Here is a 16,702-nt window from a genome sequence, read left to right on the forward strand (position 1 = left end):
AAGCATCTAGTCGGCTAGACCTTGCAGTTTTGAAAGGCAATAGAGAAATGGCTCACTTCCTGAACTTGCAGCACAAAAAAGCCTACAGCACCTGGTATTCCCAAGCAGTCTCCCATCCAGGTACTAACTAGGCCTGACACTGCTTAGCTTCCAAGATCAGACGAGATCAGGCGCATTCAGTGTGGTGTGGCCATAAGCTCTAGAAATGCTAAGAATATTACTCTTATGCATTTGCATTTAGTAAGTTAAGCCATGCAGCCACTTGCAACATGATACCAGGCTCATCGCTCGATCAGCGCTCGATCAGGCGAGATATATAAGACTGGTGGGCCCATTCAGGACTCCTATGTCTGGTAGGATAACTTTAATCCATCCATCCTGTTTCTGTTGCAGGGAGGTGGAGAGAACAATCAAAACAATAATGGCTTTCTTTCATGCCTCTTGAAGGACTCAATATTCTCTGTACTGCATTACATGTGAAAGTTGATTTATTACCCATGAACACACTACCTGTCTGCTAATTCTATGTAAATAGGTAGCTCCAGCCCTCATGATGTTGTCCAACATTTCCGCTATAAAACGGGATACAATTATTTTGGAAACATACCAGATTTGAAAAGTAATTGAGAAGTTGCGCAATTACTAATCATGGAGCACAAAATAGCCTACAGCACCTGGTATTACCAGGTGGACTCCCATCCAGGTACTAACTAGGCCTGACACTGCTTAGCTTCCGAGATCGGGCGCATTCAGTGTGGTGTGGCCGTAGGCTCTGGGCCTAGTGAGTTTTGTACTTTTAAGCATCTAGTCGGCTAGACCTTGCAGTTTTGAAAGGCAATTGAGAAATGGCTCACTTCCTGAACTTGGAGCACAAAAAAGCCTACAGCACCTGGTATTCCCAGGCGGTCTCCCATCCAGGTACTAACTAGGCCCGACACTGCTTAGCTTCTGAGATCAGACGAGATCAGGCGCATTCAGTGTGGTGTGGCCGTAGACTCAGAGCCTAGTGAGTTTTGTACTTTTAAGCATCTAGTCAGCTAGACCTTGCAGTTTTGAAAGGCAATTGAGAAATGGCTCACTTCCTGCACAAAAAAGCCTACAGCACCTGGTATTCCCAGGCGGTCTCCCATCCAGGTACTAACTAGGACCGACACTGCTTAGCTTCCGAGATCAGACGAGATCGGGCGCATTCAGTGTGGTGTGGCCGTAGGCTCAGAGCTTAGCGAGTTTTGTACTTTTAAGCATCTAGTCGGCTAGACCTTGCAGTTTTGAAAGGCAATTGAGAAATGGCTCACTTCCTGAACTTGGAGTACAAAAAAGCCTACAGCACATGGTATTCCCAGGCGGTCTCCCATCCAGGTACTAACAGATCAGGAGCATTCAGTGTGGTGTGGCCGTAGGCTCTAGAAATGCTAAGAATATTACTCTTATGCATTTGAATTTAGTGAGCTAAGCCATGCAGCCACTTGCAACATGATACCACGCTCATCGCTCGATCAGCGCTCGATCAGGCGAGATATATAAGACTGGTGGGCCCATTCAGGACTCCTATGTCTGGTAGGATAACTTTAATCCATCCATCCTGTTTCTGTTGCAGGGAGGTGGAGAGAACAATCAACACAATAATGGCTTTCTTTCATGCCTCTTGAAGGACTCAATATTCTCTGTACTGCATTACATGTGAAAGTCGATTTATTACCCATGAACACAGTACCTGTATGCTAATTCTATGTAAATAGGTAGCTCCAGCCCTCATGATGTTGTCCAACATTTCCGCTATAAAACGGGATAAATTTATTTTGGAAACATACCAAATTTGAAAAGTAATTGAGAAGTTGCGCAATTACTAATCATGGTGCACAAAATAACCTACAGCACCTGGTATTCCCAGGCGGTCTCCCATCCAGGTACTAACTAGGCCCGACACTGCTTAGCAACCAAGATCAGACGCATTCAGTGTGGTGTGGCCGTAGGCTCTGGGCCTAGTGAGTTTTGTACTTTTAAGCATCTAGTCGGCTAGACCTTGCAGTTTTGAAAGGCAATAGAGAAATGGCTCACTTCCTGAACTTGCAGCACAAAAAAGCCTACAGCATCTGGTATTCCCAGGCGGTCTCCCATCCAGGTACTAACTAGGCCTGACACTGCTTAGCTTCCGAGATCAGGCGCATTCAGTGTGGTGTGGCCGTAGGCTCTGGGCCTAGTGAGATTTGTACTTTTAAGCATCTAGTCGGCTAGACCTTGCAGTTTTGAAAGGCAATTGAGAAATGGCTCACTTCCTGAACTTGGAGCACAAAAAAGCCAACAGCACCTGGTATTCCCAGGCGCTCTCCCATCCAGGTACTAACTAGGCCCGACACTGCTTAGCTTCCGAAATCAGACAAGATCGGGCGCATTCAATGTGGTGTGGCCATAAGTTCTAGAAATGCTAAGAATATTACTCTTATGCATTTGCATTTAGTAAGCTAAGCCATGCAGCCACTTGCAACATGATACCAGGCTCATCGCTCGATCAGCGCTCGATCAGGCGAGATATATAAGACTGGTGGGCCCATTCAGGACTCCTATGTCTGGTAGGATAACTTTAATCCATCCATCCTGTTTCTGTTGCAGGGAGGTGGAGAGAACAATCAAAACAATAATGGCTTTCTTTCATGCCTCTTGAAGGACTCAATATTCTCTGTACTGCATTACATGTGAAAGTCGATTTATTACCCATGAACACACTACCTGTATGCTAATTCTATGTAAAAAGGTAGCTCCAGCCCTCATGATGTTGTCCAACATTTCCGCTATAAAACGGGATACAATTATTTTGGAAACATACCAAATTTGAAAAGTAATTGAGAAGTTGCGCAATTACTAATCATGGAGCACAAAATAGCCTACAGCACCTGGTATTGCCAGGAGGTCTCCCATCCAGGTACTAACTAGGCCTGACATTGCTTAGCTTCCGAGATCAGACGAGATTGGGCGCATTCAGTGTGGTGTGGCCGTAGGCTCTGGGCCTAGTGAATTTTGTACTTTTAAGCATCTAGTCGGCTAGACCTTGCAGTTTTGAAAGGCAATTGAGAAATGGCTCACTTCCTGAACTTGGAGCACAAAAAAGCCTACAGCACCTGGTATTCCCAGGCGGTCTCCCATCCAGGTACTAACTAGGCCCGACACTGCTTAACTTCCGAGATCGGGCGCATTCAGTGTGGTGTGGCCGTAGGCTCTGGGCCTACTGAGTTTTTTACTTTTAAGCATCTAGTCGGCTAGACCTTGCAGTTTTGAAAGGCAATTGAGAAATGTCTCACTTCCTGAACTTGGAGCACTAAAAAGCCTACAGCACCTGGTATTCCCAGGCGGTCTCCCATCCAGGTACTAACTAGGCCCGACACTGCTTAGCTTCTGAGATCAGACGAGATCAGGCGTATTCAGTGTGGTGTGGCCGTAGGCTCTGGGCCTAGTGAGTTTTGTACTTTTAAGCATCTTGTCAGCTAGACCTTGCAGTTTTGAAAGGCAATTGAGAAATGGCTCACTTCCTGAACTTGGAGTACAAAAAAGCCTACAGCACCTGGTATTCCCAGGCGGTGTCCCATCCAGGTACCAACTAGGCCTGACACTGCTTAGCTTCCAAAATCAGACGAGATCGGGCGCATTCAGTGTGGTGTGGCCGTAGGCTCTGGGCCTAGTGAGTTTTGTACTTTTAAGCATCTAGTCAGCTAGACCTTGTAGTTTTGAAAGGCAATTGAGAAATGGCTCACTTCCTGAACTTGGAGCACAAAAAAGCCTACAGCACCTGGTATTCCCAGGCGGTCCCCCATCCAGGTACTAACTAGGCCCGACACTGCTTAGCTTCCGAGATCAGACGAGATCGGGCGCATTCAGTGTGGTGTGGCCGTAGGCTCTGGGCCTAGTGAGTTTTGTACTTTTAAGCATCTAGTCAGCTAGACCTTGCAATTTTGAAAGGCAATTGAGAAATGGCTCACTTCCTGAACTTGGAGTACAAAAAAGCCTACAGCACCTGGTATTCCCAGGCGGTCTCCCATCCAGGTACTAACTAGGCCCGACCCTGCTTAGCTTCTGAGATCGGGCGCATTCAGTGTGGTGTGGCCGTAGGCTCTGGGCCTAGTGAGTTTTGTACTTTTAAGCATCTAGTCGGCTAGACCTTGCAGTTTTGAAAGGCAATAGAGAAATGGCTCACTTCCTGAACTTGGAGCACAAAAAAGCCTACAGCACCTGGTATTCCCAGGTGGTCTCCCATCCAGGTACTAACTAGGCCCGACACTGCTTAGCTTCCAAAATCAGACAAGATCGGGCGCATTCAATGTGGTGTGGCCATAAGTTCTAGAAATGCTAAGAATATTACTCTTATGCATTTGCATTTAGTAAGCTAAGCCATGCAGCCACTTGCAACATGATACCAGGCTCATCGCTCGATCAGCGCTCGATCAGGCGAGATATATAAGACTGGTGGGCCCATTCAGGACTCCTATGTCTGGTAGGATAACTTTAATCCATCCATCCTGTTTCTGTTGCAGGGAGGTGGAGAGAACAATCAAAACAATAATGGCTTTCTTTCATGCCTCTTGAAGGACTCAATATTCTCTGTACTGCATTTCATGTGAAAGTCGATTTATTACCCATGAACACACTACCTGTATGCTAATTCTATGTAAAAAGGTAGCTCCAGCCCTCATGATGTTGTCCAACATTTCCGCTATAAAACGGGATACAATTATTTTGGAAACATACCAAATTTGAAAAGTAATTGAGAAGTTGCGCAATTACTAATCATGGAGCACAAAATAGCCTACAGCACCTGGTATTGCCAGGAGGTCTCCCATCCAGGTACTAACTAGGCCTGACATTGCTTAGCTTCCGAGATCAGACGAGATTGGGCGCATTCAGTGTGGTGTGGCCGTAGGCTCTGGGCCTAGTGAATTTTGTACTTTTAAGCATCTAGTCGGCTAGACCTTGCAGTTTTGAAAGGCAATTGAGAAATGGCTCACTTCCTGAACTTGGAGCACAAAAAAGCCTACAGCACCTGGTATTCCCAGGCGGTCTCCCATCCAGGTACTAACTAGGCCCGACACTGCTTAACTTCCGAGATCGGGCGCATTCAGTGTGGTGTGGCCGTAGGCTCTGGGCCTACTGAGTTTTTTACTTTTAAGCATCTAGTCGGCTAGACCTTGCAGTTTTGAAAGGCAATTGAGAAATGTCTCACTTCCTGAACTTGGAGCACTAAAAAGCCTACAGCACCTGGTATTCCCAGGCGGTCTCCCATCCAGGTACTAACTAGGCCCGACACTGCTTAGCTTCTGAGATCAGACGAGATCAGGCGTATTCAGTGTGGTGTGGCCGTAGGCTCTGGGCCTAGTGAGTTTTGTACTTTTAAGCATCTTGTCAGCTAGACCTTGCAGTTTTGAAAGGCAATTGAGAAATGGCTCACTTCCTGAACTTGGAGTACAAAAAAGCCTACAGCACCTGGTATTCCCAGGCGGTGTCCCATCCAGGTACCAACTAGGCCTGACACTGCTTAGCTTCCAAAATCAGACGAGATCGGGCGCATTCAGTGTGGTGTGGCCGTAGGCTCTGGGCCTAGTGAGTTTTGTACTTTTAAGCATCTAGTCAGCTAGACCTTGTAGTTTTGAAAGGCAATTGAGAAATGGCTCACTTCCTGAACTTGGAGCACAAAAAAGCCTACAGCACCTGGTATTCCCAGGCGGTCCCCCATCCAGGTACTAACTAGGCCCGACACTGCTTAGCTTCCGAGATCAGACGAGATCGGGCGCATTCAGTGTGGTGTGGCCGTAGGCTCTGGGCCTAGTGAGTTTTGTACTTTTAAGCATCTAGTCAGCTAGACCTTGCAATTTTGAAAGGCAATTGAGAAATGGCTCACTTCCTGAACTTGGAGTACAAAAAAGCCTACAGCACCTGGTATTCCCAGGCGGTCTCCCATCCAGGTACTAACTAGGCCCGACCCTGCTTAGCTTCTGAGATCGGGCGCATTCAGTGTGGTGTGGCCGTAGGCTCTGGGCCTAGTGAGTTTTGTACTTTTAAGCATCTAGTCGGCTAGACCTTGCAGTTTTGAAAGGCAATAGAGAAATGGCTCACTTCCTGAACTTGGAGCACAAAAAATCCTACAGCACCTGGTATTCCCAGGTGGTCTCCCATCCAGGTACTAACTAGGCCCGACACTGCTTAGCTTTCGAAATCAGAGGAGATCGGGCGCATTCAGTGTGGTGTGGCCGTAGGCTCTGGGCCTAGTGAGTTTTGTACTTTTAAGCATCTAGTCGGCTAGACCTTGCAGTTTTGAAAGGCAATTGAGAAATGGCTCACTTCCTGAACTTGGAGCACAAAAAGGCCTACAGCACCTGGTATTCCGAGGCGGTCTCCCATCCAGGTACTAACTAGGCCTGACACTGCTTAACTTCCGAGATCAGACGAGATCGGGTGCATTCAGTGTGGTGTGGCCGTAGGCTCTAGGAATGCTAAGAATATTACTCTTATGCATTTGCATTTAGTAAGCTAAGCCATGCAGCCACTTGCAACATGATACCACGCTCATCGCTCGATCAGGCTCGATCAGGCGAGATATATAAGACTGGTGGGCCCATTCAGGACTCCTATGTCTGGTAGGATAACTTTAATTCATCCATCCTGTGTCTGTTGCAGGGAGGTGGAGAGAACAATCAACACAATAATGGTTTTCTTTCATGCCTCTTGAAGGACTCAATATTCTCTGTACTGCATTACATGTGAAAGTCGATTTATTACCCATGAACACACTACCTGTATGCTAATTCTATGTAAAAAGGTAGCTCCAGCCCTCATGATGTTGTCCAACATTTCCGCTATAAAATGGGATACAATTATTTTGGAAACATACCAAATTTGAAAAGTAATTGAGAAGTTGCGCAATTACTAATCATGGAGCACAAAATAGCCTACAGCACCTGGTATTGCCAGGCGGTCTCCCATCCAGGTACTAACTAGGCCTGACATTGCGTAGCTTCCGAGATCAGACGCATTCAGTGTGGTGTGGCCGTAGGCTCTGGGCTTAGTGAGTTTTGTACTTTTAAGCATCTAGTCGGCTAGACCTTGCAGTTTTGAAAGGCAATTGAGAAATGGCTCACTTCCTGAACTTGGAGCACAAAAAAGCCTACAGCACCTGGTATTACCAGGCGGTCTCCCATCCAGGTACTAACTAGGCCCGACACTGCTTAACTTCCGAGATCGGGCGCATTCAGTGTGGTGTGGCCGTAGGCTCTGGGCCTAGTGAGTTTTGTACTTTTAAGCATCTAGTCGGCTAGACCTTGCAGTTTTGAAAGGCAATTGAGAAATGGCTCACTTCCTGAACTTGGAGCACAAAAAAGCCTACAGCACCTGGTATTCCCAGGCGGTCTCCCATCCAGGTACTAACTAGGCCCGACACTGCTTAGCTTCTGAGATCAGACGAGATCGGGCGCATTCAGTGTGGTGTGGCCGTAGGCTCTGGGCCTAGTGAGTTTTGTACTTTTAAGCATCTAGTCAGCTAGACCTTGCAGTTTTGAAAAGCAATTGAGAAATGGCTCACTTCCTGAACTTGGAGCACAAAAAAGCCTACAGCACCTGGTATTCCCAGGCGGTCTCCCATCGAGGTACTAACTAGGACCGACACTGCTTAGCTTCCGAGATCAGACGAGATCGGGCGCATTCAGTGTGGTGTGGCCGTAGGCTCTGGGCCTAGTGAGTTTTGTACTTTTAAGCATCTAGTCGGCTAGACCTTGCAGTTTTGAAAGGCAATTGAGAAATGGCTCACTTCCTGAACTTGGAGCACAAAAAAGCCTACAGCACCCGGTATTCCCAGGCAGTCTCCCATCCAGGTACTAACTAGGCCTGACACTGCTTGGCTTCTGAGATCAGACGAGATCGGGCGCATTCAGTGTGGTGTGGCCGTAGGCTCTAGAAATGCTAAGAATATTACTCTTATGCATTTGCATTTAGTGAGCTAAGCCATGCAGCCACTTGCAACATGATACCACGCTCATCGCTCGATCAGCGCTCGATCAGGCGAGATATATAAGACTGGTGGGCCCATTCAGCACTCCTATGTCTGGTAGGATAACTTTAATCCATCCATCCTGTTTCTGTTGCAGGGAGGTGGAGAGAACAATCAACACAATAATGCCTTTCTTTCATGCCTCTTGAAGGACTCAATATTCTCTGTACTGCATTACATGTGAAAGTCGATTTATTACCCATGAACACACTACCTGTATGCTAATTCTATGTAAATAGGTAGCTCCAGCCCTCATGATGTTGTCCAACATTTCCGCTATAAAACGGGATACAATTATCTTGGAAACATACCAAATTTGAAAAGTAATTGAGAAGTTGCGCAATTACTAATCATGGAGCACAAAATAACCTACAGCACCTGGTATTCCCAGGCGGTCTCCCATCCAGGTACTAACTAGGCCCGACACTGCTTAGCTTCCGAGATCAGACGAGATCGGGTGCATTCAGTGTGGTGTGGCCGTAGGCTCTGGGCTTAGTGAGTTTTGTACTTTTAAGCATCTAGTCGGCTAGACCTTGCAGTTTTGAAAGGCAATTGAGAAATGGCTCACTTCCTGAACTTGGAGCACAAAAAAGCCTACAGCACCTGGTATTACCAGGCGGTCTCCCATCCAGGTACTAACTAGGCCCGACACTGCTTAACTTCCGAGATCGGGCGCATTCAGTGTGGTGTGGCCGTAGGCTCTGGGCCTAGTGAGTTTTGTACTTTTAAGCATCTAGTCGGCTAGACCTTGCAGTTTTGAAAGGCAATTGAGAAATGGCTCACTTCCTGAACTTGGAGCACAAAAAAGCCTACAGCACCTGGTATTCCCAGGCGGTCTCCCATCCAGGTACTAACTAGGCCCGACACTGCTTAGCTTCCGAGATCAGACGAGATCGGGCGCATTCAGTGTGGTGTGGCCGTAGGCTCTGGGCCTAGTGAGTTTTGTACTTTTAAGCATCTAGTCAGCTAGACCTTGCAGTTTTGAAAGGCAATTGAGAAATGGCTCACTTCCTGAACTTGGAGTACAAAAAAGCCTACAGCACCTGGTATTCCCAGGCGGTCTCCCATCCAGGTACTAACTAGGCCCAACACTGCTTAGCTTCCGAGATCAGACGAGATCAGGCGCATTCAGTGTGGTGTGGCCGTAGGATCTGGTTCTAGTGAGTTTTGTACTTTTAAGCATCTAGTCGGCTAGACCTTGCAGTTTTGAAAAGCAATTGAGAAATGGCTCACTTCCTGAACTTGGAGCACAAAAAAGCCTACAGCACCTGGTATTCCCAGGCGGTCTCCCATCCAGGTACTAACTAGGACCGACACTGCTTAGCTTCCGAGATCAGACGAGATCGGGCGCATTCAGTGTGGTGTGGCCGTAGGCTCTGGGCCTAGTGAGTTTTGTACTTTTAAGCATCTAGTCGGCTAGACCTTGCAGTTTTGAAAGGCAATTGAGAAATGGCTCACTTCCTGAACTTGGAGCACAAAAAAGCCTACAGCACCCGGTATTCCCAGGCGGTCTCCCATCCAGGTACTAACTAGGCCTGACACTGCTTGGCTTCTGAGATCAGACGAGATCGGGCGCATTCAGTGTGGTGTGGCCGTAGGCTCTAGAAATGCTAAGAATATTACTCTTATGCATTTGCATTTAGTGAGCTAAGCCATGCAGCCACTTGCAACATGATACCACGCTCATCGCTCGATCAGCGCTCGATCAGGCGAGATATATAAGACTGGTGGGCCCATTCAGCACTCCTATGTCTGGTAGGATAACTTTAATCCATCCATCCTGTTTCTGTTGCAGGGAGGTGGAGAGAACAATCAACACAATAATGCCTTTCTTTCATGCCTCTTGAAGGACTCAATATTCTCTGTACTGCATTACATGTGAAAGTCGATTTATTACCCATGAACACACTACCTGTATGCTAATTCTATGTAAATAGGTAGCTCCAGCCCTCATGATGTTGTCCAACATTTCCGCTATAAAACGGGATACAATTATTTTGGAAACATACCAAATTTGAAAAGTAATTGAGAAGTTGCGCAATTACTAATCATGGAGCACAAAATAACCTACAGCACCTGGTATTCCCAGGCGGTCTCCCATCCAGGTACTAACTAGGCCCGACACTGCTTAGCTTTCGAGATCAGACGAGATCGGGTGCATTCAGTGTGGTGTGGCCGTAGGCTCTGGGCCTAGTGAGTTTTGTATTTTAAGCATCTAGTCGGCTAGACCTTGCAGTTTTGAAAGGCAATTGAGAAATGGCTCACTTCCTGAACTTGGAGCACAAAAAAGCCTACAGCACCTGGTATTCCCAGGAGGTCTCCCATCCAGGTACTAACTAGGGCCGACACTGCTTAGCTTCCGAGATCGGGCGCATTTAGTGTGGTGTGGCCGTAGGCTCTGGGCCTACTGAGTTTTGTACTTTTAAGCATCTAGTCGGCTAGACCTTGCAGTTTTGAAAGGCAATTGAGAAATGGCTCACTTCCTGAACTTGGAGCACAAAAAAGCCTACAGCACCTGGTATTCCCAGGCTGTCTCCCATCCAGGTACTAACTAGGCCCGACACTGCTTAGCTTCCGAGATCAGAGGAGATCGGGCGCATTCAGTGTGGTGTGGCCGTAGGCTCTGGGCCTAGTGAGTTTTGTACTTTTAAGCATCTAGTCGGCTAGACCTTGCAGTTTTGAAAGGCAATTGAGAAATGGCTCACTTCCTGAACTTGGAGCACAAAAAGGCCTACAGCACCTGGTATTCCGAGGCGGTCTCCCATCCAGGTACTAACTAGGCCTGACACTGCTTAACTTCCGAGATCAGACGAGATCGGGTGCATTCAGTGTGGTGTGGCCGTAGGCTCTAGGAATGCTAAGAATATTACTCTTATGCATTTGCATTTAGTAAGCTAAGCCATGCAGCCACTTGCAACATGATACCACGCTCATCGCTCGATCAGGCTCGATCAGGCGAGATATATAAGACTGGTGGGCCCATTCAGGACTCCTATGTCTGGTAGGATAACTTTAATTCATCCATCCTGTGTCTGTTGCAGGGAGGTGGAGAGAACAATCAACACAATAATGGTTTTCTTTCATGCCTCTTGAAGGACTCAATATTCTCTGTACTGCATTACATGTGAAAGTCGATTTATTACCCATGAACACACTACCTGTATGCTAATTCTATGTAAAAAGGTAGCTCCAGCCCTCATGATGTTGTCCAACATTTCCGCTATAAAATGGGATACAATTATTTTGGAAACATACCAAATTTGAAAAGTAATTGAGAAGTTGCGCAATTACTAATCATGGAGCACAAAATAGCCTACAGCACCTGGTATTGCCAGGCGGTCTCCCATCCAGGTACTAACTAGGCCTGACATTGCGTAGCTTCCGAGATCAGACGCATTCAGTGTGGTGTGGCCGTAGGCTCTGGGCTTAGTGAGTTTTGTACTTTTAAGCATCTAGTCGGCTAGACCTTGCAGTTTTGAAAGGCAATTGAGAAATGGCTCACTTCCTGAACTTGGAGCACAAAAAAGCCTACAGCACCTGGTATTACCAGGCGGTCTCCCATCCAGGTACTAACTAGGCCCGACACTGCTTAACTTCCGAGATCGGGCGCATTCAGTGTGGTGTGGCCGTAGGCTCTGGGCCTAGTGAGTTTTGTACTTTTAAGCATCTAGTCAGCTAGACCTTGCAGTTTTGAAAGGCATTTGAGAAATAGCTCACTTCCTGAACTTGGAGCACAAAAAAGCCTACAGCACCTGGTATTCCCAGGCGGTCTCCCATCCAGGTACTAACTAGGCCCAACACTGCTGAGCTTCTGAGATCAGACGAGATCGGGCGCATTCAGTGTGGTGTGGCCGTAGGCTCTGGGCCTAGTGAGTTTTGTACTTTTAAGAATCTAGTCGGCTAGACCTTGCAGTTTTGAAAGGCAATTGAGAAATGGCTCACTTCCTGTACTTGGAGTACAAAAAAGCCTACAGCACCTGGTATTCCCAGGAGGTCTCCCATTCAGGTACTAACTAGGCCCGACACTGCTTAGCTTCCGAGATCGGGCGCATTCAGTGTGGTGTGGCCGTAGGCTCTGGGCTTAGTGAGTTTTGTACTTTTAAGCATCTAGTCGGCTAGATCTTGCAGTTTTGAAAGGCAATTGAGAAATGGCTCACTTCCTGAAGATGGAGCACAAAAAAGCCTACAGCACCTGGTATTCCCAGGCCTAGTTAGTACCAGGTGGTCTTCCATCCAGGTACTAACTAGGCCTGACACTGCTTAGCTTCCGAGATCAGACGAGATCAGGCACATTCAGTGTGGTGTGGCCGTAGGCTCTGGGCCTAGTGAGTTTTGTACTTTTAAGCATCTAGTCAGCTAGACCTTGCAGTTTTGAAAGGCAATTGAGAAATGGCTCATTTCCTGAACTTGGAGCACAAAAAAGCCTACAGCACCTGGTATTCCCAGGCGGTCTCCCATCCAGGTACTAACTAGGCCCGACACTGCTTAGCTTCCGAGATCGGGTGCATTCAGTGTTGTGTGGCCGTAGGCTCTGGGCCTAGTGAGCTTTGTACTTTTAAGCATCTAGTCGGCTAGACCTTGCAGTTTTGAAAGGCAATTGAGAAATGGCTCACTTCCTGAACTTGGAGCACAAAAAAGCCTACAGCACCTGGTATTCCCAGGCGGTCTCCTATCCAGGCACTAACTAGGCCAGACACTGCTTAGCTTCCGAGATCAGGCGCATTCAGTGTGGTGTGGCCGTAGGCTCTGGGCCTAGTGAGTTTTGTACTTTTAAGCATCTAGTCAGCTAGACCTTGCAGTTTTGAAAGGCAATTGAGAAATGGCTCACTTCCTGAACTTGGAGTACAAAAAAGCCTACAGCACCTGGTATTCCCAGGCGGTGTCCCATCCAGGTACCAACTAGGCCTGACACTGCTTAGCTTCCAAAATCAGACGAGATCGGGCGCATTCAGTGTGGTGTGGCCGTAGGCTCTGGGCCTAGTGAGTTTTGTACTTTTAAGCATCTAGTCAGCTAGACCTTGCAATTTTGAAAGGCAATTGAGAAATGGCTCACTTCCTGAACTTGGAGTACAAAAAAGCCTACAGCACCTGGTATTCCCAGGCGGTCTCCCATCCAGGTACTAACTAGGCCCGACACTGCTTAGCTTCTGAGATCGGGCGCATTCAGTGTGGTGTGGCCGTAGGCTCTGGGCCTAGTGAGTTTTGTACTTTTAAGCATCTAGTCGGCTAGACCTTGCAGTTTTGAAAGGCAATAGAGAAATGGCTCACTTCCTGAACTTGGAGTACAAAAAAGCCTACAGCACCTGGTATTCCCAGGCGGTCTCCCATCCAGGTACTAACAAGAACCGACACTGCTTAGCTTCCGAGATCAGGCGCATTCAGTGTGGTGTGGCCGTAGGCCTAGTGAGTTTTGTACTTTTAAGCATCTAGTCGGCTAGACCTTGCAGTTTTGAAAGGCAATTGAGAAATGGCTCACTTCCTGAACTTGGAGCACAAAAAAGCCTACAGCACCCGGTATTCCCAGGCAGTCTCCCATCCAGGTACAAACTAAGCCTGACACTGCTTAGCTTCTGAGATCAGACAAGATCGGGCGCATTCAGTGTGGTGTGGCCGTAGGCTCTAGAAATGCTAAGAATATTACTCTTATGCATTTGCATTTAGTGAGCTAAGCCATGCAGCCACTTGCAACATGATCCCACGCTCATCGCTCGATCAGCGCTCGATCAGGCGAGATATATAAGACTGGTGGGCCCATTCAGGACTCCTATGTCTGGTAGGATAACTTTAATCCATCCATCCTGTTTCTGTTGCAGGGAAGTGGAGAGAACAATCAACACAATAATGGCTTTCTTTCATGCCTCTTGAAGGACTCAATATTCTCTGTACTGCATTACATGTGAAAGTCGATTTGTTACCCATGAACACACTACCTGTATGCTAATTCTATGTAAATAGGTAGCTCCAGCCCTCATGATGTTGTCCAACATTTCCGCTATACAATTATTTTGGAAACATACCAAATTTGAAAGGCAATTGAGAAATGGCTCACTTCCTGAACTTGGAGCACAAAAAAGTCTACAGCACCTGGTATTCCCAGGCAGTGTCCCATCCAGGTACTAACTAAGCCCAACACTGCTTAGCTTCCAAGATCAGACGAGATCGGGTGCATTCAGTGTGGTGTGGCTGTAGGCTCTGGGCCTAGTGAGTTTTGTACTTTTAAGCATCTAGTCGGCTAGACCTTGCAGTTTTGAAAGGCAATTGAGAAATGGCTCACTTCCTGAACTTGGAGCACAAAAAAGCCTACAGCACCCGGTATTCCCAGGCAGTCTCCCATCCAGGTACAAACTAAGCCTGACACTGCTTAGCTTCTGAAATCAGACAAGATCGGGCGCATTCAGTGTGGTGTGGCCGTAGGCTCTAGAAATGCTAAGAATATTACTCTTATGCATTTGCATTTAGTGAGCTAAGCCATGCAGCCACTTGCAACATGATCCCACGCTCATCGCTCGATCAGCGCTCGATCAGGCGAGATATATAAGACTGGTGGGCCCATTCAGGACTCCTATGTCTGGTAGGATAACTTTAATCCATCCATCCTGTTTCTGTTGCAGGGAGGTGGAGAGAACAATCAACACAATAATGGCTTTCTTTCATGCCTCTTGAAGGACTCAATATTCTCTGTACTGCATTACATGTGAAAGTCGATTTATTACCCATGAACACACTACCTGTATGCTAATTCTATGTAAATAGGTAGCTCCAGCCCTCATGATGTTGTCCAACATTTCCGCTATAAAACGGGATACAATTATTTTGGAAACATACCAAATTTGAAAAGTAATTGAGAAGTTGCGCAATTACTAATCATGGAGCACAAAATAACCTACAGCACCTGGTATTCCCAGGCGGTCTCCCATCCAGGTACTAACTAGGCCCGACACTGCTTAGCTTCCGAGATCAGACGAATTCAGTGTGGTGTGGCCGTAGGCTCTGGGCCTAGTGAGTGTTGTACTTTTAAGCATCTAGTCGGCTAGACCTTGCAGTTTTGAAAGGCAATTGAGAACTGGCTCACTTCCTGAACTTGGAGCACAAAAAAAGCCTACAGCACCTGGTATTCCCAGGCGGTCTCCCATCCAGGTACTAACTAGGCCCGACACTGCTTAGCAACCAAGATCAGACACATTCAGTGTGGTGTGGCCGTAGGCTCGGGACCTAGTGAGTTTTGTACTTTTAAGCATCTAGTCGGCTAGACCTTGCAGTTTTGAAAGGCAATAGAGAAATGGCTCACTTCCTGAACTTGCAGCACAAAAAAGCCTACAGCACCTGGTATTCCCAGGCGGTCTCCCATCCAGGTACTAACTAGGCCTGACACTGCTTAGCTTCCAAGATCAGACAAGATCGGGCGCATTCAGTGTGGTGTGGCCGTAGGCTCTGGGCCTAGTGAGTTTTGTACTTTTAAGCATCTAGTCGGCTAGACCTTGCAGTTTTGAAAGGCAATTGAGAAATGGCTCACTTCCTGAACTTGGAGCACAAAAAAGCCTACAGCACCTGGTATTCCCAGGCGGTCTCCCATCCAGGTACTAACTAGGCCCGGCGCATTCAGTGTGGTGTGGCCGTAGGCTCTGGGCCTAGTGAGTTTTGTACTTTTAAGCATCTAGTCGGCTAGACCTTGCAGTTTTGAAAGGCAATAGAGAAATGGCTCACTTCCTGAACTTGCAGCACAAAAAAGCCTACAGCACCTGGTATTCCCAGGCAGTCTCCCATCCAGGTACTAACTAGGCCTGACACTGCTTAGCTTCCGAGATCAGACGAGATCGGGCGCATTCAGTGTGGTGTGGCCGTAGGCTCTGGGCCTAGTGAGTTTTGTACTTTTAAGCATCTAGTCGGCTAGACCTTGCAGTTTTGAAAGGCAATTGAGAAATGGCTCACTTCCTGAACTTGGAGCACAAAAAAGCCTACAGCACCCGGTATTCCCAGGCGGTCTCCCATCCAGGTACTAACTAGGCCTGACACTGCTTGGCTTCTGAGATCAGACGAGATCGGGCGCATTCAGTGTGGTGTGGCCGTAGGCTGTAGAAATGCTAAGAATATTACTCTTATGCATTTGCATTTAGTGAGCTAAGCCATGCAGCCACTTGCAACATGATACCACGCTCATCGCTCGATCAGCGCTCGATCAGGCGAGATATATAAGACTGGTGGGCCCATTCAGCACTCCTATGTCTGGTAGGATAACTTTAATCCATCCATCCTGTTTCTGTTGCAGGGAGGTGGAGAGAACAATCAACACAATAATGGCTTTCATTCATGCCTCTTGAAGGACTCAATATTCTCTGTACTGCATTACATGTGAAAGTCGATTTATTACCCATGAACACACTACCTGTATGCTAATTCTATGTAAATAGGTAGCTCCAGCCCTCATGATGTTGTCCAACATTTCCGCTATAAAACGGGATACAATTATTTTGGAAACATACCAAATATGAAAAGTAATTGAGAAGTTGCGCAATTACTAATCATGGAGCACAAAATAACCTACAGCACCTGGTATTCCCAGGCAGTCTCCCATCCAGGTACTAACTAGGCCCGACACTGCTTAGCTTCCGAGATCCGACGAGGGGCGCATTCAGTGTGGTGTGGCCGTAGGCTCTGGACCTAGTGAGTTTTGTACTT

At 47.2% G+C, this 16,702-nt stretch overlaps 23 non-coding genes and 31 pseudogenes across 23 annotated transcripts; all 54 read right to left on the reverse strand.

The window, feature by feature from the left end:
- Positions 1-79: 79 nt before the first annotated feature.
- Positions 80-198, reverse strand: LOC138455996 (5S ribosomal RNA; annotated as a pseudogene).
- Positions 199-662: 464 nt separating this feature from the next.
- LOC138459012 (5S ribosomal RNA) lies at positions 663-771 on the reverse strand (annotated as a pseudogene).
- Positions 772-877: 106 nt separating this feature from the next.
- Positions 878-996, reverse strand: LOC138461718 (5S ribosomal RNA). The gene has a single exon (XR_011264325.1). It is a non-coding gene; the product is annotated as a 5S ribosomal RNA (ribosomal RNA).
- Positions 997-1,093: 97 nt separating this feature from the next.
- LOC138462899 (5S ribosomal RNA) lies at positions 1,094-1,212 on the reverse strand. Its single transcript, XR_011265487.1, has one exon. It is a non-coding gene; the product is annotated as a 5S ribosomal RNA (ribosomal RNA).
- Positions 1,213-1,866: 654 nt separating this feature from the next.
- LOC138459673 (5S ribosomal RNA) lies at positions 1,867-1,975 on the reverse strand (annotated as a pseudogene).
- Positions 1,976-2,081: 106 nt separating this feature from the next.
- Positions 2,082-2,190, reverse strand: LOC138458991 (5S ribosomal RNA; annotated as a pseudogene).
- A 106-nt stretch (positions 2,191-2,296) lies between these two features.
- LOC138457868 (5S ribosomal RNA) lies at positions 2,297-2,415 on the reverse strand (annotated as a pseudogene).
- A 464-nt stretch (positions 2,416-2,879) lies between these two features.
- LOC138456150 (5S ribosomal RNA) lies at positions 2,880-2,998 on the reverse strand (annotated as a pseudogene).
- A 106-nt stretch (positions 2,999-3,104) lies between these two features.
- On the reverse strand, positions 3,105-3,213 carry LOC138455699 (5S ribosomal RNA; annotated as a pseudogene).
- A 106-nt stretch (positions 3,214-3,319) lies between these two features.
- Positions 3,320-3,438, reverse strand: LOC138460968 (5S ribosomal RNA). Its single transcript, XR_011263618.1, has one exon. It is a non-coding gene; the product is annotated as a 5S ribosomal RNA (ribosomal RNA).
- A 106-nt stretch (positions 3,439-3,544) lies between these two features.
- LOC138455937 (5S ribosomal RNA) lies at positions 3,545-3,663 on the reverse strand (annotated as a pseudogene).
- A 106-nt stretch (positions 3,664-3,769) lies between these two features.
- LOC138463571 (5S ribosomal RNA) lies at positions 3,770-3,888 on the reverse strand. The gene has a single exon (XR_011266158.1). It is a non-coding gene; the product is annotated as a 5S ribosomal RNA (ribosomal RNA).
- A 106-nt stretch (positions 3,889-3,994) lies between these two features.
- Positions 3,995-4,103, reverse strand: LOC138457612 (5S ribosomal RNA; annotated as a pseudogene).
- Positions 4,104-4,209: 106 nt separating this feature from the next.
- Positions 4,210-4,328, reverse strand: LOC138456052 (5S ribosomal RNA; annotated as a pseudogene).
- A 464-nt stretch (positions 4,329-4,792) lies between these two features.
- On the reverse strand, positions 4,793-4,911 carry LOC138456151 (5S ribosomal RNA; annotated as a pseudogene).
- A 106-nt stretch (positions 4,912-5,017) lies between these two features.
- LOC138455700 (5S ribosomal RNA) lies at positions 5,018-5,126 on the reverse strand (annotated as a pseudogene).
- Positions 5,127-5,232: 106 nt separating this feature from the next.
- Positions 5,233-5,351, reverse strand: LOC138460969 (5S ribosomal RNA). The gene has a single exon (XR_011263619.1). It is a non-coding gene; the product is annotated as a 5S ribosomal RNA (ribosomal RNA).
- Positions 5,352-5,457: 106 nt separating this feature from the next.
- Positions 5,458-5,576, reverse strand: LOC138455939 (5S ribosomal RNA; annotated as a pseudogene).
- Positions 5,577-5,682: 106 nt separating this feature from the next.
- On the reverse strand, positions 5,683-5,801 carry LOC138463583 (5S ribosomal RNA). The gene has a single exon (XR_011266170.1). It is a non-coding gene; the product is annotated as a 5S ribosomal RNA (ribosomal RNA).
- A 106-nt stretch (positions 5,802-5,907) lies between these two features.
- Positions 5,908-6,016, reverse strand: LOC138457613 (5S ribosomal RNA; annotated as a pseudogene).
- A 106-nt stretch (positions 6,017-6,122) lies between these two features.
- Positions 6,123-6,241, reverse strand: LOC138455285 (5S ribosomal RNA). Its single transcript, XR_011261923.1, has one exon. It is a non-coding gene; the product is annotated as a 5S ribosomal RNA (ribosomal RNA).
- Positions 6,242-6,347: 106 nt separating this feature from the next.
- LOC138463194 (5S ribosomal RNA) lies at positions 6,348-6,466 on the reverse strand. Its single transcript, XR_011265780.1, has one exon. It is a non-coding gene; the product is annotated as a 5S ribosomal RNA (ribosomal RNA).
- A 678-nt stretch (positions 6,467-7,144) lies between these two features.
- LOC138456380 (5S ribosomal RNA) lies at positions 7,145-7,253 on the reverse strand (annotated as a pseudogene).
- A 106-nt stretch (positions 7,254-7,359) lies between these two features.
- Positions 7,360-7,478, reverse strand: LOC138463212 (5S ribosomal RNA). Its single transcript, XR_011265799.1, has one exon. It is a non-coding gene; the product is annotated as a 5S ribosomal RNA (ribosomal RNA).
- Positions 7,479-7,584: 106 nt separating this feature from the next.
- Positions 7,585-7,703, reverse strand: LOC138463492 (5S ribosomal RNA). The gene has a single exon (XR_011266078.1). It is a non-coding gene; the product is annotated as a 5S ribosomal RNA (ribosomal RNA).
- Positions 7,704-7,809: 106 nt separating this feature from the next.
- LOC138455779 (5S ribosomal RNA) lies at positions 7,810-7,928 on the reverse strand (annotated as a pseudogene).
- A 464-nt stretch (positions 7,929-8,392) lies between these two features.
- On the reverse strand, positions 8,393-8,511 carry LOC138463511 (5S ribosomal RNA). Its single transcript, XR_011266097.1, has one exon. It is a non-coding gene; the product is annotated as a 5S ribosomal RNA (ribosomal RNA).
- A 106-nt stretch (positions 8,512-8,617) lies between these two features.
- On the reverse strand, positions 8,618-8,726 carry LOC138456382 (5S ribosomal RNA; annotated as a pseudogene).
- Positions 8,727-8,832: 106 nt separating this feature from the next.
- LOC138462198 (5S ribosomal RNA) lies at positions 8,833-8,951 on the reverse strand. The gene has a single exon (XR_011264801.1). It is a non-coding gene; the product is annotated as a 5S ribosomal RNA (ribosomal RNA).
- A 106-nt stretch (positions 8,952-9,057) lies between these two features.
- Positions 9,058-9,176, reverse strand: LOC138463042 (5S ribosomal RNA). Its single transcript, XR_011265629.1, has one exon. It is a non-coding gene; the product is annotated as a 5S ribosomal RNA (ribosomal RNA).
- A 106-nt stretch (positions 9,177-9,282) lies between these two features.
- On the reverse strand, positions 9,283-9,401 carry LOC138462900 (5S ribosomal RNA). Its single transcript, XR_011265488.1, has one exon. It is a non-coding gene; the product is annotated as a 5S ribosomal RNA (ribosomal RNA).
- Positions 9,402-9,507: 106 nt separating this feature from the next.
- LOC138455315 (5S ribosomal RNA) lies at positions 9,508-9,626 on the reverse strand. The gene has a single exon (XR_011261952.1). It is a non-coding gene; the product is annotated as a 5S ribosomal RNA (ribosomal RNA).
- A 464-nt stretch (positions 9,627-10,090) lies between these two features.
- LOC138462683 (5S ribosomal RNA) lies at positions 10,091-10,209 on the reverse strand. The gene has a single exon (XR_011265277.1). It is a non-coding gene; the product is annotated as a 5S ribosomal RNA (ribosomal RNA).
- Positions 10,210-10,314: 105 nt separating this feature from the next.
- On the reverse strand, positions 10,315-10,423 carry LOC138457662 (5S ribosomal RNA; annotated as a pseudogene).
- Positions 10,424-10,529: 106 nt separating this feature from the next.
- Positions 10,530-10,648, reverse strand: LOC138454565 (5S ribosomal RNA). Its single transcript, XR_011261236.1, has one exon. It is a non-coding gene; the product is annotated as a 5S ribosomal RNA (ribosomal RNA).
- Positions 10,649-10,754: 106 nt separating this feature from the next.
- LOC138463195 (5S ribosomal RNA) lies at positions 10,755-10,873 on the reverse strand. The gene has a single exon (XR_011265781.1). It is a non-coding gene; the product is annotated as a 5S ribosomal RNA (ribosomal RNA).
- Positions 10,874-11,551: 678 nt separating this feature from the next.
- LOC138456383 (5S ribosomal RNA) lies at positions 11,552-11,660 on the reverse strand (annotated as a pseudogene).
- A 106-nt stretch (positions 11,661-11,766) lies between these two features.
- LOC138454390 (5S ribosomal RNA) lies at positions 11,767-11,885 on the reverse strand. The gene has a single exon (XR_011261069.1). It is a non-coding gene; the product is annotated as a 5S ribosomal RNA (ribosomal RNA).
- Positions 11,886-11,991: 106 nt separating this feature from the next.
- LOC138455955 (5S ribosomal RNA) lies at positions 11,992-12,100 on the reverse strand (annotated as a pseudogene).
- A 106-nt stretch (positions 12,101-12,206) lies between these two features.
- Positions 12,207-12,341, reverse strand: LOC138459216 (5S ribosomal RNA; annotated as a pseudogene).
- Positions 12,342-12,447: 106 nt separating this feature from the next.
- Positions 12,448-12,556, reverse strand: LOC138456247 (5S ribosomal RNA; annotated as a pseudogene).
- Positions 12,557-12,662: 106 nt separating this feature from the next.
- LOC138459685 (5S ribosomal RNA) lies at positions 12,663-12,771 on the reverse strand (annotated as a pseudogene).
- Positions 12,772-12,877: 106 nt separating this feature from the next.
- LOC138455941 (5S ribosomal RNA) lies at positions 12,878-12,996 on the reverse strand (annotated as a pseudogene).
- A 106-nt stretch (positions 12,997-13,102) lies between these two features.
- On the reverse strand, positions 13,103-13,211 carry LOC138456357 (5S ribosomal RNA; annotated as a pseudogene).
- A 106-nt stretch (positions 13,212-13,317) lies between these two features.
- Positions 13,318-13,426, reverse strand: LOC138458720 (5S ribosomal RNA; annotated as a pseudogene).
- A 99-nt stretch (positions 13,427-13,525) lies between these two features.
- LOC138456570 (5S ribosomal RNA) lies at positions 13,526-13,644 on the reverse strand (annotated as a pseudogene).
- A 454-nt stretch (positions 13,645-14,098) lies between these two features.
- LOC138455289 (5S ribosomal RNA) lies at positions 14,099-14,217 on the reverse strand. Its single transcript, XR_011261927.1, has one exon. It is a non-coding gene; the product is annotated as a 5S ribosomal RNA (ribosomal RNA).
- Positions 14,218-14,323: 106 nt separating this feature from the next.
- On the reverse strand, positions 14,324-14,442 carry LOC138458164 (5S ribosomal RNA; annotated as a pseudogene).
- A 464-nt stretch (positions 14,443-14,906) lies between these two features.
- LOC138458381 (5S ribosomal RNA) lies at positions 14,907-15,015 on the reverse strand (annotated as a pseudogene).
- A 107-nt stretch (positions 15,016-15,122) lies between these two features.
- LOC138459676 (5S ribosomal RNA) lies at positions 15,123-15,231 on the reverse strand (annotated as a pseudogene).
- A 106-nt stretch (positions 15,232-15,337) lies between these two features.
- Positions 15,338-15,456, reverse strand: LOC138455239 (5S ribosomal RNA). Its single transcript, XR_011261880.1, has one exon. It is a non-coding gene; the product is annotated as a 5S ribosomal RNA (ribosomal RNA).
- A 297-nt stretch (positions 15,457-15,753) lies between these two features.
- LOC138453992 (5S ribosomal RNA) lies at positions 15,754-15,872 on the reverse strand. The gene has a single exon (XR_011260689.1). It is a non-coding gene; the product is annotated as a 5S ribosomal RNA (ribosomal RNA).
- A 106-nt stretch (positions 15,873-15,978) lies between these two features.
- On the reverse strand, positions 15,979-16,097 carry LOC138455316 (5S ribosomal RNA). The gene has a single exon (XR_011261953.1). It is a non-coding gene; the product is annotated as a 5S ribosomal RNA (ribosomal RNA).
- Positions 16,098-16,561: 464 nt separating this feature from the next.
- LOC138459016 (5S ribosomal RNA) lies at positions 16,562-16,677 on the reverse strand (annotated as a pseudogene).
- Positions 16,678-16,702: the final 25 nt, after the last annotated feature.

This window comes from Ambystoma mexicanum, chromosome 4p (genome assembly GCF_040938575.1).
Source record: "Ambystoma mexicanum isolate Mex_15411 chromosome 4p, UKY_AmexF1_1, whole genome shotgun sequence".
Classification (NCBI taxonomy): Eukaryota; Metazoa; Chordata; class Amphibia; order Caudata; family Ambystomatidae; genus Ambystoma; species Ambystoma mexicanum.